The 18,424-nt window shown below is 42.9% G+C and overlaps 1 protein-coding gene across 2 annotated transcripts in view; it reads left to right on the top strand.

Annotated features, from left to right (window-relative positions):
• Nucleotides 1-18,424, top strand: part of ARHGEF4 (Rho guanine nucleotide exchange factor 4) — a 185,002-nt gene that overhangs the window by 92,805 nt on the left and 73,773 nt on the right. The gene's annotated exons all lie outside the window — the stretch shown is intronic.

The raw sequence follows: 18,424 nt of genomic DNA, 5'->3' as shown, positions 1-18,424 counted from the left end.
GGTTTATTAGTGACAACAGGGGATTGATGCACTGAGAATTCAGTTCTGCCCATTTGTGTCATATTCCTTTGCTGGACTTCTGCATTTTGTGCATTCTCTCAGCAGCAGAGACTGAGATAGTGAAAAATGTGGGGTTTGGTTTAGGGAATTTTTTTTTGTCTGAAAAGATAAGACCTTTCATGTTGTGTTTAATGTAATTGCTTCGAAATTGTCAATTAGCCCTTACAAATGATGGAATTAGCTGCTCATTAGCTTTTTATGTTGCCAGAGGAAGGACATAGTTCAGTCCCTGGGGTCATGAGTGTGGATGGATGTCTTAGGTGCACTTCAGCTAGATCACAAAGACTACCACTGCCATGGAAAATCCTCTGGTATTTCCTGGCAGCTGGCCACTAGTGAAGGCCTTGAGCTAGATAGCTTAGGAGCTTTAAGTAGAATGAAGTTGGATGAATCTGGGCCCTAATCCCTGTTTACCTCAATGTTTTCATCTGTGGTTTGGCAGCTTCAGTTGCTGTGCGTGTTAAGGCTGAGGTCTTGTTCATTAATACTGAAAGAGATTGAGGACTCTTATTTTCCATGCATGGTTTTCCACAGGTTCCAGCAATCTGGAGCCTAAAAGAATTTTGGTGCTCTTGCTAGGGTGGTGGATCTCTGTGTTAGTTCTGTCTGTGCCACTCTTACTGGTTGTGCTGTAGGACCTTGGTTGGTTGGAGATGTAAAGCCACCTGCAGAGGTGTAACCTGTCCTGTGAGGTTTGCCAGGAGCAGGAGTGGGGCTGGAGCTGCTGAGGGGAGCCATGTTTGGAGTGAAATCTGTTCCATCTGTGACAGAGCATGTGGAGTGCCTTCCCTCCTGTGTGTGCTCAGCACATCAGACAGCAGCACTTGGTTGTGCTCATGTTCTGCTTTGTTTGAGACCATGGGCAGCCTGGGCTCAGCCCTGGGAGAGTTCATGTTGGGACTCAGGTGTTTATTATTCCTTATCAATAAAACAGTCTCACTACTGTGAGTTCAGCAGCTTTGCATTAGAAGGCACAAAATGGCCAACAATCTCTTGGTACAAGGTCCCCTAAGACTAAACTATATAGTTAAGAACTGACACCTGGATTATTTTCCCTTTTAACCCAATAACTGATCCCACAGAGCCCACAGTGCAGACTGTTCTGCCCAATTACAAAATGCCACCCAAACCCATGGAGAAGGAGGAAGAAGAAGCTGAAGAAGAAACCCAGGACAGCACCCTGTGCCCTCCATCTTGCTGCCATCCACAACACACTAAAAACCCCAAATCCTCAATTTCTCACCCAGTGCTGCACCTGCACTGCTCTCTATAATCTATTTCACACTTTTGTGGGTTCCAGTCTATCTTGAAGTCTGGGAAACTTTCTCCATGGATGAGGGTCAGAGTCAGTGCTGCCCTGGGGATCAGGGAACCCAGAGCAGACACAGGAATATTCCCTGTGTGCACTGGGTTTGCACATGGGAGCAGAGACAGACAGACAGGAGGACTGCAAAGGGCACTTGGCCAGTCAAAATGGGCATCAGGACTTTTGTTGCAAATGGGATCTTTTGTCAAAGCAAGAACAACAATCTTTGGTGCCAGCTGAACTCTTGAATAATTCTGTGCAGTTCTGCTTTCAGGGGAGTAGGAATGTTTAATGATAATGACTCTTACCTGAGGAACTGAATTTAGAGCATCTCTAAAATCTTAGCTTGATGCCTAATATGGAATGCAGAAAAGGGCTGTAATTCCTGAGCCCAGAGCAGAGATAAAAGAAGCTGGAAGCATTACTCTCCTAAGCCTGTGTGACAGCTTTTTTCTATTTTATTAATGTTTACTTTAGAAACAAAGATGCACTTGCTCAGTTTGCTCATTTTCTGAGACTAATTTATGTTCTAAGCTCAGCCATACTATTTCCCTTACCACTATGGAATTTGGTTGTATTAACAATGAAAGAAAATTCCAGAGGTTTGATCTAGAGAGAGACATAATTTCTGGAAGGAGGAAGCCCTGTGAGACATCTTTCCATGCTAGTTTTCAATAGTAGAAGTGAACTCCTCAGCTCTTTTGTCCAGATGTCATGGTAGACAGACCTCCAGAACTCTGGCTGCAGCAGTCGCACAAAACAGAGTTAATCACTTTGGCACCTGGCAAGCTAATTTACTCCTTGACTCTGAAAAATAGGGAGCATGGGAATCTTGATGCAAAGTATAATGAGGAAGAAATAACTATAATGAAGTAAAAATTAATCAGCTAACTCAAACCTGCATTAAATTAATATTTTTGAGCAAATACTACAGACCAACTGCATTGTTCAAACATTTCAGGAAGTGTAATATAAGTAAAATGTTCTTACTTGGAGGAAATTTCATTACTGCATAAAAAAATCCATTTAGCTAAAGGTGACAAATACCACCTCTGTTTTCCCCACTTTTCTGAAGAAAGTGTTCACTATGGAAACACTTCATTTCTCATTGCATGTTGTTGTACTGTGACCTAAGAAGAGTTAAGGGCACAAGAACATGAGAAGTCCTGGACCCAGTTTGTACATCACAGAGGGAGTTACTTTAAATTTAGAAATTGGACAAGCTGTATAAACTACTTGTGCATTTTTGGTTTTGGTTATTTGGTAGGTTTGCTTGGATTGCACAAAAATTGTTCCAAGTTCTGTCCTGCTCCCATCTGTTCTTGGCTCTGGTCAGCTTCACTGGGAGCAGAGAAATGTGCAGTTGGATTCTGTTTGTGCAGAGCACATCACCACAGGAAGATTTGGGTTGCTTCTTATGCCTTTAAATAAAAGGAGAAGATTCTCATATTTGTATTTTACCCACGAGCCTGAAACACCTCTCAGTGCCATGTTTCAGGATAAGGAAAGTTTTTATCTGCCTTGGGTCAGGGATCACCAAGTTTTTATTCCTGACAAGGTTGGCTAACTGGAAGAGGAAAGCACTGCACTCAATTTTAGGTTAAAATACTATTCATATAGTGTTTTATAGTCAATCATATAGTCAATAATTGATACAATAATCAATATAATTGATTATATAGCCAATTATTATTGTCTATAATTGATATATCCAGGCACTGTAACATTACCACTGACCAACATTAACAGTAATCTGGCCTGTTTAAATAAAGATTGGGAGAATTCGGTGCTTGTAAGTGTGGCTTTACAGCAGGGCTTCAAAACATGATTAAACAAAGATAACTTCCCGTGTCTGAGGTGGCAGTGAAGGTTTGGAATGTGATCATCTGCTGAAAACATGAGTGGATTTCTTGATGTGTAATATGAATTAATCTGCAACATATCACTGTCCCATGACAGAGTTAGGTCTGTAAAATGAACCAGGAGAATATGATCTGCTAATTACAAAGATCAGCCCTTTCTCACTGAAGGGCCACAAGGACGCAGCTCCTAGGGCAGAGCAGAGCAGGTGGGTTTGTCCTGTGCCTGCTGCAGGTCACAGCTGGGGCTGGCACCATTTATGGAGCAGCACTGGGTCAGTGTGCAGGTGGAAAAGGGAGCTTTATTTAGGCACTGGTGTGGAGCCTGCTCACTGTCAGCCCTGCCCTCAGGAACAAGTGTCCCCATCAAGATAAACACAAAGGGGAGGTTCTTCTTGTCAGACTCCAGGGGACATTTTTCAATTCTTCCCAAGAGGTTCCTTCCTAAATAGGACTGAAGAGCTTCAGGCTCTTGTAGACAGCTCAGATGGCTTCTGCTTTTGCTCCACCTGCTCTCAAAATAGATGGTGAGCACTTTAAGGGATTTGGCAGCCTATCAATGTTTCTCAAGTGCTCACTTCCCATTGGAGCTGAAGGTGCTGTGTGGGGACATGCTCTTACTAACCTTGAATTGAAGTGATCACAGCAGGAACATGAACTAACTCACTATAATTCTTTGTGTTCTGTGTGAATTCCCTGTGCCTATGGCTAGGCAGCAGCTTCTTGGCTCTGTTTCCTGTGTTGTCTTTTATCTTTTCATCCAGATTCACCCTCTTTCATTTTTCAGTATTTTGATTTCTCAAAGAGAAAGAAAGGCCCCTCTGATGAAAGAGGTGGGCATGACCATCCTTTTAAGAGAGGAGAGAAAGAAAAAGTGAAGTATTGTGTAGCATGAGTGAGCATTTGCTGCACAACATATGATTCAGTGGCACCAAGTATTCATGGTTTTATTGTGAAGCAGAATGAAATTCCCAGTGGTCACAGTTCAGAGCAGCAGAAGCCCTGATAGGAATGTGATTTTTTTCTGAGAATTTTTCTATGTGAATAAATTCAGTTTGCACAATGGAGTGAGGAATACCTCTTTTTTTAACTGACCTCTTTTTGGCTTCTCAGCTTTCACTGTCTGCTAGCCAGAGACAAGTCCTATCAGAAATTCCCACAGTTCTTTGCCCCTTTCATTCTCCAGACACCTAGAAATCACTTGCTATTTATGGATGAGTGCTGAGAAGAAGTTATCTGGGGAACTTGAGAGTAAGTGGGAGCATTTCAAACTTACCTCTGGATCATGCTGCGTACATGTGTGTTGTCCAAAACTCCCAAAATCTGCTCTTATATCCTGGGTAATGTGCAGAGAGCAAGAAACAGAGTTGGCAAATACAGTATAAACAAAATAGAATCAGATTTATGGCAATTCTACTGGAATCCTGGAGTGAAATCAGAATTTCTACTTTAACATCTGTAGCTACACTAGAATGTGTGTTTGAGGAAGAAAGCAACCAGCCATTTTAAACTGGATTCTGATTCCTGCACTAATTCCTCAAGTTGTCAAGAACCATACCTGCTCTCTTTAAATAATGAGGGAGAAGATTATAGAACTATGCTGAGATCACTCTTCTACTCTTGGTGTTGTGTCTCCCCATCCTGTGTTTCCCCTGGCCCTGATCTTTTGGTGAGGCACAGAAACAGAGATGCAGCATATGGTGCTTGAGATCATATTTTATTTTCTGAACATTTGATAAATGTTTAGTTTTCTTCTTTTTTTTCTTCTCCAGAAAAACATTAGTTGATCATATTTGAATCCATTTGCCAAGACCTGTTCCTTGGCACATTTCAGATGTGCCAAAGAAAAACACATTGTCTCATCAGTCTTTGCTTAGTACGAATCTTTAATCTAGTGAGCAACACTTTACTGCACAGCATTTTCCATGAGACGGTAATTTACCTTTTGAGTCACTTATTACTACTTTTTTTTTCCCCTTGGAATGTATGCTTTGGCTCTTACCTTTGACAGTTTCAATCTGCAGTGTTGTTCTGTAGCCAGAACATTTTCATCCTCTGCTGGGTGACTGGTGCTTCTTGCTGGGTTTCAGGAGAGAAGAGCTTTAGAAACCAAGCTCACCTCTGTGTGTCCAACCCAGGCACTGTCTGTGCCTCCTGAGCTGGAGAGAAGAGCTTTAGAAACCAAGATCACCTTTGTGAGTCCAACCCAGGCACTGTCTGTGCCTCCAGCTGGTCCAATCCAAACTCCTGGTGCTGCTTAGCATGTTCTCCTTGGGACTTGGAATTGTGTGTAAGGCACACAATCACCTTTATGGTGAGGATTTGAGGTATTTTTGTCACTTTGGAAATTACACATGGAATGTAGGTCATGATTTCACAAAGAAAAAATGGGTTAAAAGTCTTGCTGAAGCAGGGAGGGTCCCCTGGTGCTGTAGGTGTGCAGAATGATGTATCCTGCCCATGCCTGCTGTGGGACTGCAGCGCTCATGCACACAGTGTGAGGAGACTGGGGTTTGTCATTGGAAGCCCTGACCCTGTGCTGTCCATACCCAACACTTGCTGGCCTTAGGGGAAGTCTGTGATGCACAAGCAATGTGGGTTTGCTGCCAAGTGCTGTAAAATGCAGAGATGTCAGCTCTGTTCCACAGACCACAGTCCAGGAAGATGCAGAGACATCTTTCACATGATGCTGGTGTCCTCCTTTTGGGCAAAAAGACAACACAGACTCGGAAATCCAGTGCTAAAGGTGGCTGAAGGGTTTTATTGTCTTAAATATAAACTTGTATCTTGCCTAAAAAAAACCCCACCAAGCGTGGAGTGTTTGTATAGTTTTCTGGTGGTTTGTTTCTGCCTTGGTGACTGAGGCTTTCTGCTAAATGGAATTGTTGACTGTAACTTATCAAAAATCAATTAACATGATGTGCGAGTTCCATAACTCCCAGCCCTTAGTTACGAGCACTCTTACTATTTAATTTTTTTTTATTTGTCAATAACATGGGCTTCTCACCACAGATTGAGTTAAATTGATTAGGCTGTTAATTACTGAAATGATTTTGAGTTGGAATGATTTGAATCAGTTTCCCAGACAGACTGCTTCATCACCAAGTTTTGAACAAAAATCCATTAATAGCACAGGCTGTGGTAAAACAAGGACAATGTCCATCCTTGCCACTTCTCTCTTAGTAGGAAAAAAGAGATTTTGATGTATAGAATGGTTGTCAGTGGCAAACACAATAGGGAGAGGGGGTCTCACAAAACCCTGAGGTTTTGTGGCTGTTACAGGCTGGTCAAACCAGTGCTGACTTTCAGCTGAAACAGAGCTCTTGGAAACACTGAGGCTCAAATCACTGTTTTTTCTTAGAGAAGAAGTTACTGGGGAATAACTTTCAAGTCTGTCCAGATATTTGTGAGCTTTGGGTTCTGGATTTTGTAGTGACTATGGAAGCAGCACACAGAAATTTCCAGAGGGCTTGGGTCTGGGATCCATCTTTCATCAAGGCCCTTCTAGTGGTGGAAGCACTTCTGCTCACAGTTGTCATGAGTGGAATGAGTGATTCTGTTAGAGGCTGGAGGCTGAGCAGGCATATTTAGGGCTGCTTTTGGGGCAGTGTGGCTGTGTGTGCCTGGGTATCCTTCTCTCCATCCCCAGCACAACTGGCCTGAGCTGGTACCTCGAGTGGTTTTCCTGCACACATCACTAAAAACACAGTTCCAGAAGCTGCCTGCACATCCCTTGTTTGCCTGTCAGATGCTAAAGGGAATTTGTGGAATATGAGCTTCCTCTGGGACAGACCTTCAGGCTGAGCATGCTAATTAGTGCTGCAGAAAAGGGAAGTCTGAGGGGAGCTGCTCAGAAGGAGACTTTTGAACTAGGCTGCCTTTGTGTTTTGATTCTCTGGAAAAGAACAGCTTTTCCATTTTACAATACTGTTAGCAATGCTTGTGCAAATGGCTGCTGTGACTGTTGGCAATGATGTCTCTGCTCTGCTTCAGACAAATCCACCTTTTTGACAGTGGTGTCTGACCCACTGCAGCATGTTAATAAGACTGATGGTGGGAATGGAAAATGTTCTATTGTCTATACAGGCTAAAAGATAGAGTCAGTTTGACTTCAGACTCTTCCTTTCTTTGCACTAAACAATACCTCAACTTCACTGGCTGATTTCCACACATTGGCCATGAATCTGTCATTTTCTGTGCTGACCTGAAAGCAAAAAATTGGGTTTGGGCTGTCTGAGAGGTTAAAAATTAATTAAAACAATCTCTAGTGGGTATTTGTGTGGCTGCTTTCCCACACTTTTGCCTGCATCACAGCAACAGACTGCTTCAGCAATTGGAGAAATGCTGTGTTTTGTGAGACTGAAATGCTCTTGCAGGTTGATCTCTTTTGCCAGGTGTGTGTGTGAGTAGCTGGCAATTAGAATTTCTGCATCAGTGTCTGTGCTGCCTTCATGGCACATCTCAGTGGCACTCCAGGAGTACAGAACCCAGAGTCTTTGCAAGGCTGTGCACAGCTCATGGGTGGGGATAGAAGAACCCCTCTTCTGTTCCAAAATACCTCTGTGCTGATTGGTTTGGTTTAGGGAACTAACAAGTCTCCTGACATAAATCTGGAAACTTGTTAGCAGCTCAACTTGAGCACCTGTTATCTTAAATTAGAAAGAAGAAAAAAAAAAGAAAAAATGCATTTAAACAAGGAAGTGTCAAATTCTGTAAGAAAATGTAAAGTTTTGCCTAATGAAAACAACTATAAAGGTTTGGACAGTGTAAACTTTTTTAAAAAATAAGTTGAGAGAGAGCTTGCTTTGAGGTATTAGTAGTTAGTAAAGAGCCAATTCATAATGTGAAGACAAGCCCCATGCCAGACAGCTAAATTCAGGCTTTGTCCTTTTAATATGTCAGAGCTACCTCACCCTGGAATTCATCATCTGAAAAGGGAACCCAGATATGCTCTGGCCCTGGGCCAGATTGCATTTCTTCCTCAACTAATCAGGGCTCTTTATGCTACACAATCAAGTTTGGCCTTGGTTTAGTGTCTTGGTACCTTGATTCATACCTTTGATTCCTGAATTATGGATCCATCAAAAACCTGTTGGTTTCAGCAAGAGCAGGGAAGTGTCCCACAGAGCACATCAGGCCAATAGCTGGTGGGGAAATACTGCTACCACAGTGAAACTTTTGTGAATCAAACTTATTTCCTCTTCCCCTAGGTGGTGGTATCCAAGATGTCCACAGGGAACAATTTAGTAATTCATCTGGAACTGACATGAACATTTTGTGCAAATAAAATGCCTAATCTGATAGCAGGCTGGCAAACAAACTTGAAGGGTAGGTTGGTCAGCAGGCAGAAATTAATACCAAATATTTTCCTTGCTGCCACCCATATATTTTGAAACTTTAGAAGCCAGAAATGTTCATTGGAAATGTACATTAAAATGATCCCCAAAGTGGATTACTCAGCTATTTCTGGAAGAACACTGCAAATTCGCTTCTGTTGTGCTGTTGGCCTCCTTGAATCACTATTAATTAGGAAATTTAGCTCTTTAGCAGGCTGCTAATTAAATTGAGCTGCAGTGATACAGACAAGTAAAGGACCTCTTTCTATTCTCTGCCAAGATAGTCATATATCCTGGGGTTGTCATGAGGAAAATCCAGCCAAGCTGCCAGTTTCCCTTCCTCTGGGGATGACGTGTCACATTTCATTTGACTACCTGTCTGTTCCAGTGGATCTCTCCCTCCTTTCCTTTTAATTTTAGAATTGTTTATCTCATCCTTTTTCAAGGCGAGAGTTCAGCCCAGCAGTGCCTTTTGACTTGGTTTGTGGGCTCTTAATTAGTCAAGTATGTGATTCAGTTCTGTCCTGAAGGCACTGCTGGCCAGAGTGTGGAAACTGAAGGCAAGGGCAAGAAGTTCCTAGCAGTAACATCTCTGTAATCATAAACACTGTCCCAGTTCTACAGATCTGCTGAACTTTGATGTTTTTCTCCTGTGAAACTTATTTAAGCTAAAGGTGCCTTACAAAGTGCTTCACTCTCTCCAGACACAGCCTCATTTCTCTGACCTCATTGTGGAGAGGTGATGGTTTACTGCACTGAATTGATGCCTCAGGTTCAGCTTTTATATTTTTCAGATTCTGTGCTGCTTTAGTGTGTGGGTCTGGGTTCATATCAGGGGATGGTGAGCTCTGTGCACAGAGCAGGGAGACAAAACAATTCCTGCCCCAGCTGGGCACCAAGGACAAATGATCCAAATCTCAGCCCAAGAGCACAAACACCGTGGGCTGGAGAGAGAAAAACAAGCAGGGTGGGACTGCCTGGGCTAAAGCTGGAATGGGACAATGAACTGCAAGGTGCAAATGGAGCAGAACTGATCACAGTGACAGACCCCGTGCCTGGTCGTGCATTTTGGGGCCATTTTGGTTCATCTTGGGTGCAGCCCTGACTGGGCTCTGGTGCTGCCCAAGGTGCATCCATTGAGGCCTTTCAATAAATCCCTGCTTTATTCTTTAGCTCTGTCTGATCTCTGTTCTAGGTCAGCCTTCACAAGACATGAGTATGACCCAGTTTGCTGTTTGCTTTACCTGAAGTTACATGATGATGGAGAAAGAGTTTTGTTGTCACTTGACTCTGTCCTTTTGATAATAAAAAGATGCTAAAGGAAAAGAAAGTTTCAGAAGGGCAGTTTTGTGTCATCTTGGTGAAGTTAGCTACTGGCTGTTGGTTGAGGTGCTGTGGGAGAGCATTTGCACCCTGTTGTGGGGCTCTTTGTAGCTTTAAGTTGAGAATTCCCTTCCATATTCCTTGCTGGGCTATTGCTAGGAAAATCTAGCACAATATTTCTATGCCACTGCCTCCCCAGCTTATTATCTGTGCGAAAGAGAACATTTAAGATACACTGATGTTTCTGTGCTTCAGAGAGTGTAAGCCTTGTGAGATGTCTGGCTGCTCCACGTCCCCCTGAGCACCAGGGGAAGGCTGTGTTGGAGAAGTGAGAAGACAAACACAGGGCTGCAGTGAGCAAGGAGTTGAGTTTCATTTCCCACCTTTCAAGTGTTGAATTCCAAAGCCCTGTTGAACAGAAACTGCAACATGCTTGCATTTTGCTAGCTAAGCTGTTCTGATATTGATCAAATTCTGTTCTTGCATTCACCATCTTACCTAAAGAGCTGCTGTGCTATCTCTGAGATGGTAATCTTCTCTACCAAGAAAAATCCCCACAAAACTATTTAACTTTCCATGCTCTCTTGTTCTGATCTAGAGCTACTTTTCCTGGAAATTTAGAGCTCATCTAGCAAGTTCTGTTGGATTTTCCAGCTGAAGAATATCAAAGGTGTGGTGTGCTTGTGACCTTCTGATCCAAATCACAATTTAAAGCATATCAGGGGGATTTGAAATTTGGTTAGTACAAAAGGATTCTCACAGATTTGTGGCCTACTTTGTTTTCACCCTTACATCTGCATCGTATTTACCATCAGTATATGAGAAGCATATTAATAATTATTGGTTTTAATTTAAAATTAAAATTAAATCTAATATAATCTTTTCCCTCCCAAATTCATTATTTGAGTTTTCTTGTGATTTTTAGCTTGGGATAACTTTGGGATTTTCTGTCAGATTTTCTTGTTTGACTTTCAGTCTTTGAGAGATATTGGTATCTTTCCTTTCCAGACTGAAATACACATCTGAGATTGTTACAAACAGCTAATCAGACACTGGAATTCTTCATAGTACAGGAAGCTGCAGTCCCAACACTAAATTGTGCTTTCCTTTTACAAGACTTCCCAAGATTTGAAAATGCTTACAATGGGATATTGAAATTAAACATAATGTGGATTAAAAAATCCTGTGAATTAAAATCCTCTGTTTAAAAAACAAAAAGCCTTAAAATCCTTAGCATGAGGAGCCTGCATAGAGAAATGCAGCCCTTTAGTGAGTTTATTATACTGAGATCACAAGGTTAGCCAGTGCTGAGCACATATGAATAAAAAACAAGTTACCCAAAGAAAATTCAGGATAGGGTTTGCAATAAATTCCAAATTGCCAGCCTAAAACCACTAAAACTGTGAATTTTTCTGTAAATTTGGGACAAAAATGTCCCTGTGAACAAGGACACTGATTAATCAAGGCTATATAACATACCTAAGGAAGTAATGTGTAGTCATATTTTTTCTGCTATATCACATACCTGAAGATGTAATGTGTAGCAATGTTTTTTCCAAGCAAGTTTCAAATGTTTTCAGGCAGAATGTTGTTTAGTCTTCCATTAACTCCATTAATTCAGTAGATGCTTGCCCTATTCAAAAGGGAAATCTCAGGTCCTTGATAAACAGATTAGTGTGTCCAGTCCAGCCTCTACCATGAAGGCACCACAGGTGCTTTATTTCGCAGAAAGGACTCAAAGACATTTCATATGCATGGGAAGTTTCTGCAGAGCATCTTCTCACCAGCACTGTTCCAGGTGAGCACAGGAGGAGGATCCTGGCAGACAGAGATGGTTCTCCTGAGACAGGGAGGGAGGCAGGAAGCTGTTTCTCAGGGCTGATCTTTAAGTGAACAGAGCATTTCTCTCCTGGTTCCACAGCTGGGCTGATCATCACATGTATGGATGGGGCAGAAAGATCTCTTCAGCTGCTTCCTGACAATATCTGTGTAACACTGTGGGTTCAGTTCCAACAGGGAAAATTCTGAATATATTCTGCCCCCTCTCCCCAGTTCTGCCTATGGCTTTCACATTATAGGGGGAGAAAAGTAACATCAGACTGCAGACATGAAATCTTTAGTAGCCACTGTTTGTGTGTCTGGCACTCCTGCTAACTCCTGTTCATTGCTGAAATCCCAGAGTGGTGTTTGTTGCCTGCTGGCTGTAGTTGGCTGGCCCAAAGTTTTGGGGATTTGTGCACCTCCAAAACTCAGCATTGCATGGGTTTGCTGTTCAGGGTAGCACAAAAGATGATGCTGTGCTCTTGACCAAATGATGCACAGCAAAGCTCTTCAGTGACCCAAGCTAAGCTTTGGCTTTCCTTTATATTCATATTGTCAGTTCTTATCTGCTGTTCCTTCATATTTGCACTGTAATCAATCACCTGCTGTGCTCATCTGAATTTGTGCCTTGGAATGAGAAGCTGCAGTCATTAGCTCTGTGCTGTGTTTCTGCTGTACATTTTGGGACCATATTTGGACACTGGCCAGGCTGCCTGCAGTGGGTGGGAGTGTTTGGTGCAGCCTTGGTTAGCTCTGTGACAGGCTGCAGCCTCTGTTCATCACTCTGCTATCCAGATGCTTATCAGCTGCTCTCCAGCTCCAGCCCTTGTTTGGCTGCACTAATTAAGGCTCCATTGTTCCCAGGGCATTGCTGAGCCCACAAGTGGGAGGGAGGCCCACAGCAGCCCCAGTGTGCTTCTGTTTGCCCCCACGCAGGGTCTGGAGACAGCAGCTCCGGCCTCTTGCAGAGTTCAGGAAAAGTCTCCTCTCTTTCTGCTCTGCCCTCTGGTTGAGCTGTGATCCTCAGCCAGGAGCCTCACAGCTAAAGGCCACCGACCCCAAAGGAGCTTCAGTAGAGCTGGGAAAGCCTTGCACAAGGGACAGGCAAGGGGAGCACAGAAAGATGAATTGTCCCACCCTGAGCTGTTGCAGCCTCACCTCAAGTGCTGGGTGCCACAATAGAAGGAGGATCTGGAGCTATTAGAGAATGTCCAAAGGAGGCTATGAAGATGCTGAAGATGCTGAAGGGCCTTGAGCAGCAGCCATACAAGGAGCAGTGAGGTCACTTGGCTTGTTCAGCCTGGAGAAGAGTGAGGGGGAACTTCATTGCAAACTACAACTTCCTCCTGAGGCAAAAGGAGGGGCAGACACTGATTTCTCCTCTCTGCTGACCAGCAACAGGAGCTGGGTGAACAGCATGGAGCTGTCAGGGGAGATTTACACAGGATATTAGAAAAAGCCAGAGAGTGGCTGGGCACTGGAACAGGCTCCCAGGGCAGTCTCACAGCACCAAGCCTGACACAACCAAGGAGTGTTTGGACATCACTCATGGCCACATGGGGGGTCACTCTTAGGGTGTCCTGTGTGGGGCCAGGAGGTGGATTTCTTGTGGGTCCCTTCCAACTCAGGTTATTCTATGGCAATAGATGGTTGGGACTTTTCCCCCTCCTATCCTTTACAAGGTGGAGCTCATCCAGTTTCTTTGAAGGAAGCAAGACACAACTTCTGGGTTTGAATCAAACCATGGAATGGTTGCAGCAAAACCATTTTGAACAAAATGTTGTTGTGCAGGAATGCCTCATGAACTTGGATGAAAAGCTGAGAAAGATTCCAGGCTTGCATCCCTTAGTCAGCCAGAAATATTGTATCCTGGGGCATGTTAAAGGACAGAGCTGTGCAGGCAAGAGTTACAGCCCCTCCTGTAACTTCCTCCTGCAGAAAGTAAATTTGATCAATTCAATTCAGACTGGAGAAACAAAATGGCAAGAAGCTTTTACGTCTTTCATCTTTATTAAATCCTAGAGTATATTTCCTTATAAGACTTAAGTGATTGTAACAATTTATTGCATTGTATGCAAAGTAGTTAAAAATACTACTTTTAAAGAATCTGGAGCCCTACTCTGGCATTTGAGAGTATCCAGATTCCCCTACAGTTTAATGAAGTTGGCGATACACTGCCCAGTAACCCTTGACTGATAAGGGAGTTTATGTGCCTGTTATTTGGGGGTGCCAAGACAGGATTTGAATGTGTCACAGCCAGAAAGGCAGCCCAGGCTCTCCTGGAAACCCCTGCCTGTTCACTTGGCTCCTCAAAATTTCTTCCTGTGCATGTGGAGTTGATGCCTCAGGTTTTAGGTTTTATATTTTTCAGATCCTGTGCTGCTTTAGTGTGTGGGTCTGGGTTCATATCAGGGGATGGTGAGCTCTGTGCACAGAGCAGGGAGACAAAACAATTCCTGCTCCAGCTGGGCACCAAGGACAAATTATCCCAATCTCAGGCCAAGAGCACAAACACCGTGGGCTGGAGAGAGAAAAACAAGCAGGGTGGGACTGCATGGGCTAAAGCTGGAATGGGACAATGAACTGCAAGGTGCAAATGGAGCAGAACTGATCACAGTGACAGACCCCGTGCCCGGCTGTGCATTTTGGGGCCATTTTGGTTCATCTTGGGTGCAGCCCTGACTGGGCTCTGGTGCTGCCCAAGGTGCATCCATGGAGGCCTTTTAATAAATCCCTGCTTTATTCTTTAGCTCTGTCTGGTCTCTGCTCTAGAGAAGAGCCTTCACAAGACATCAGAATTAACATCCTGACAGCTCTGTGCAAGGGTTTGGAACGTGCAGCAGAGCAGAACCCATCTCCTCACAGTGTTCAGCACAGGTGTAAGACTTGAGTTCTTTGGTCATGAAGGGTTTTTCTTGTTTAGTTTGTTTCAGTGCTGACAGATCCTTCATTTGTCAACGTTAGTTAATTTTAAAATAAAATACAGGACCATCAGGGACTTGCTGTGTCTTAGTCTCCAATAAGAACAGTTCTTTTTCTCTTATAGCTGATTCTGTACTGGGGCACCTCTATAACTTATTTTCCAGGAGTATCTCTAAATTTACTGGATTGTCCTGCTTTTATCACTACTGTTTAGGAGGCTGTTCCAGGATCTTACAGCTCTGACTTACAAGCCTCCTGCAATGAAAATGTCTCCCCAGTCCTAAATCCCCTTCCAGCAAGTTTGTACATGTTTGTCCTTGTGCCAGAGTTGTCCTTCCACTTGAAAAGCTTCTCCCTCCCCAAGCCCCAGTTGTGTAGGTGTTTCTCTTCAATACACCTCTCTTATTCTGCTTATCACAGGGGCCCTCCTTGTGCCAGGAGAGCTGGGCTTTGTCCTTAAAGGTTATTCCCTCAAAGAAGGATTGAAGGAAAAGACTTGTGCTTTGTGAATGTTATGCCTGCAGTTGAAAAGAACCTCAGCTCCCTCTGACCCATGGGAGTTCTCCTCACAGCATTTGTCCTTCTAAAGTAAAAATCCTTCATGTGGGACTTCTCAGCCCCCTGTTAATGTTTGTGTAGCAAAGAGAATCCTCAGGTAACACACAAACCAGATGTTTCTAAGCAAAAAAAGGCTTGAGTGGCCGAGGGCTGGGGATGTCACAGTTGATCAATAATTAGAACTGCCAGAATTTAGTGATCCTTTTGCCCAGAAAATACTCTTACCATTGCATTTATATCGTAAGCACAGATTTCTTCCAGACACACTGTGCACAAATGAGAAATTTGTGGTAAAATATCTGGCATCCTCTATCTTGCCTGCTTTTCAGACAGTTAATGTCAAATTGAAGATTTGAAGCTTCTGGGCCCTGTATTAATGGCCCTACTAATTCTTTACATTCCTTTAAATTTGTTTATGTCTGTGGAGGCTAAACAGAGTTGATGATTAAAGAGACTTTATTGTAGCTTCAGCTGCACGAGGAGAAAACTGAATTCCACCCTTCCTAAGCAGGTCTTTGGTTACTTGTGCTGAGATCAGCATGGGACTAACCTAGGAAGTCAATTTAGAACAAGTAATTCTCACTCAGTGATCAAGATTTTGCTTATTATTGTTTCAGCCATCACGTTTAGGTGATTTATTTGAACACTTGCATATAAGTTTTGTTTTGATTTTTTAAGAATAATATTATTAATATGTGTAGCATGATTGAAGCAGGAAATCCCCCTTAGCAAGAATGGGATGTTGAACTAATTGTTGGCTAATATGTTTGCATTCCTGTCAGATAACAGCTAGATTCACAGGGTCCTTGGTTTTTTGGGCAGATTCGTCTCTTGAGACAAACTGACTTGCATTTTGCTAAGAAAATTGAGGTTCAGCTGAAGTGTAAAGCAAATCTTCTGTGTCTTCCAAGGTAACATGACATGAATGTTATAGGCTCTGTAAAATAGCAGGGTTTGGCTCCTTTGTTTTGAATTTCCTTAGTGTGTGTATGCTATTGAAGGAAATCTCTCTCTTTGTTCTCACTCCCATGTTCCTCCTAAGAGGAATGTTTTTATAGCTGGGATCCTGGACATCTGAAGCAATGTCAGAAAAACAGAAAGCACAGGCTAAAAACCATCCTAACCTCAGTGATGGCCTCAGCCTGGAGCTCTCTGCCACTGCTGCTCAGGTGTTCGCCCTGTTTCTGATTTTCAGGCTCTTTCCCCACCCTTGGTTTGCAGCAGAGGCACTGCTCCTTCCAGCAGCAAACACAGGTGTGACTCCTCCTCATGTGTGCAATAAAGTTATCTATCCACATCTGGTATATGGTTTGTGTTCTACACACACCAAGGATTGCCACAGGAAAAACAGTTAAATTGCCTTGGAGGCTTCTGTTGTGAGCCCAAATCTTTGCACATCTAGAGTGAGACAGCTTTAAGACCAAACTTTCTAAGATAAATTTTGAGTTTCTTTCATTGCCTCCCCTTCCCAAAAACCCATAGGTGAGACTTAAAATACAATTAAACAAAAACCCATAGGTGAGACTTAAAATATAAATTAAAATACAATTTAAATAAGTTAAAATATAAAATAATTTAATTAAATAAACTATAATTTATTTGTTTCAGATGAGGATAATAAAGTCATTTAAAGTAAAACTTCCATGCTTTTCTGTTACTCTGAACTTGAATGTTTCTACAGTCTCTTGATGCATTTGCTAAGTCTAGAAAAGAGTTCTCCAGAATTTTTTTTTCTCTTTTATGTTTTGTTTTCTGGTTCATCCAAAGTTGCCTAAATAGCTGGAAATGTGGACAGCCCAAGCTCAGAGATGCTGAAAGCATTTGGAGCTCCCGCAGCCAATCCACAGCTGAGCATGGGATCACAGACTTGGTGTTACGGCCTGGTGCTTGTTCCACATCTGTGAGGCCTCCAGGATGGAAGGATTTGCAAACTGGGAAGTATGAGATTCCAGCTTGGAGAGCTTTCTGTGGGTTTGGGTGGAGAGAGGACTTCTTGCCAGCATGAGTCCATGGGAACAATAACATCCTGGCCTGCTGGAGGAGCAGCGTGCCTGGTGAGCACAAGGAAGCTGCTGCTGCACGTCCTGAGCCTGGCAGCGCCCTCGTGCTCCCCAGCAAAACCAGAGCAGCGTCCTGGCATCACTGTGGCTTGAAGGGACAATGTGCAGGCTGAATTACAGAGAGTTGATCCATGGGTATTTTGAAGCACAAATGTGTGTTCTTCTGTCATCCCACCACTTGATTTTGGGTATTGTCTTTTTCCCCTGCTATTTTCTTTCTCTGTTGTAATTACTGCTGGCAATGTGACCCAGCTTGCTGGCTTTGGTGCCATGCCCACTTCCTGTGCAGGCAGCCATTCTGGATGGCTGATGGTGATTTTTAACAAGAAAGCAAAGCTGAGCTATGCCCAGCAATGGAAGGACCACCAAATGCTGCAAGCACAGATTTTGCTTCCTTTTTGCAAAGCTTAACTTCAGGGGTTTGCTGCACCCTTTCATTTGAACAAACCACGGATATGGATAGTCCCCCATGTGGGCTTCCTTCTGCAGCTTGAAAAAGTGCAGCCAAAATAGCAAATTTTAGTCCATTGCAATGGTTGTGTTGCAGCAGCAGTGGAGCCCTGCCAATCCACAGCTCCATTGCAGCCTGTGCAGTGCAGGCAGCAGAGGAAACTCTGCCCTGAGAGGACAAATCTTCTCTGAATAGTTGGGCTATATAGCAGGAATGTGAGTCCTGCTGCTGACCTGCTGCTGACCTGATCAGACAATAACCAGATCAATAATAATGTAATCCTTCTGGCCAGACTTCTTGCACAGTTGCCTTTTCATTTCATCTATAGCAATAAAGTCAAGTCTTTGCCTAGGTATTTTTATTAATAGTTTTACAAGCAGCAGAAGAGTAGCCTTAGGCAAGTCTTTGCTATCTGCATGTCTCAGGACATTATAATCTGAAAGGATGCTGTCATGGCTGATAGCAGTTGTGTAAGATGATTACAAAACCAAGGGAGCTTTCAGGCCTGTTTACAAAAGCCATGTATGCTATTGTGCCTTCCTCCCAGTGGTAAGAGCTCCAGGAGTCATTTTACTGAGGAGCACAGCAGGGGAATGGCAGAAACTAATATTTATTAATTTATTATTTGTATTATGTTATTCAATTTATTATTTTATAAAATTTATGATTTTAATTAATTTATTCTTTATTAATATTTGTAATATATTAATATATTACATTTATTAATT

This window comes from Melozone crissalis, unplaced genomic scaffold (assembly GCF_028551555.1).
Source record: "Melozone crissalis strain CALT ecotype California unplaced genomic scaffold, PUWL_Pcris_2 ptg000034l_1, whole genome shotgun sequence".
Taxonomy (NCBI): Eukaryota; Metazoa; Chordata; class Aves; order Passeriformes; family Passerellidae; genus Melozone; species Melozone crissalis.
Note: the sequence above shows the minus strand (reverse complement) of the source record. Positions and strands in the feature narration are given on the sequence as shown.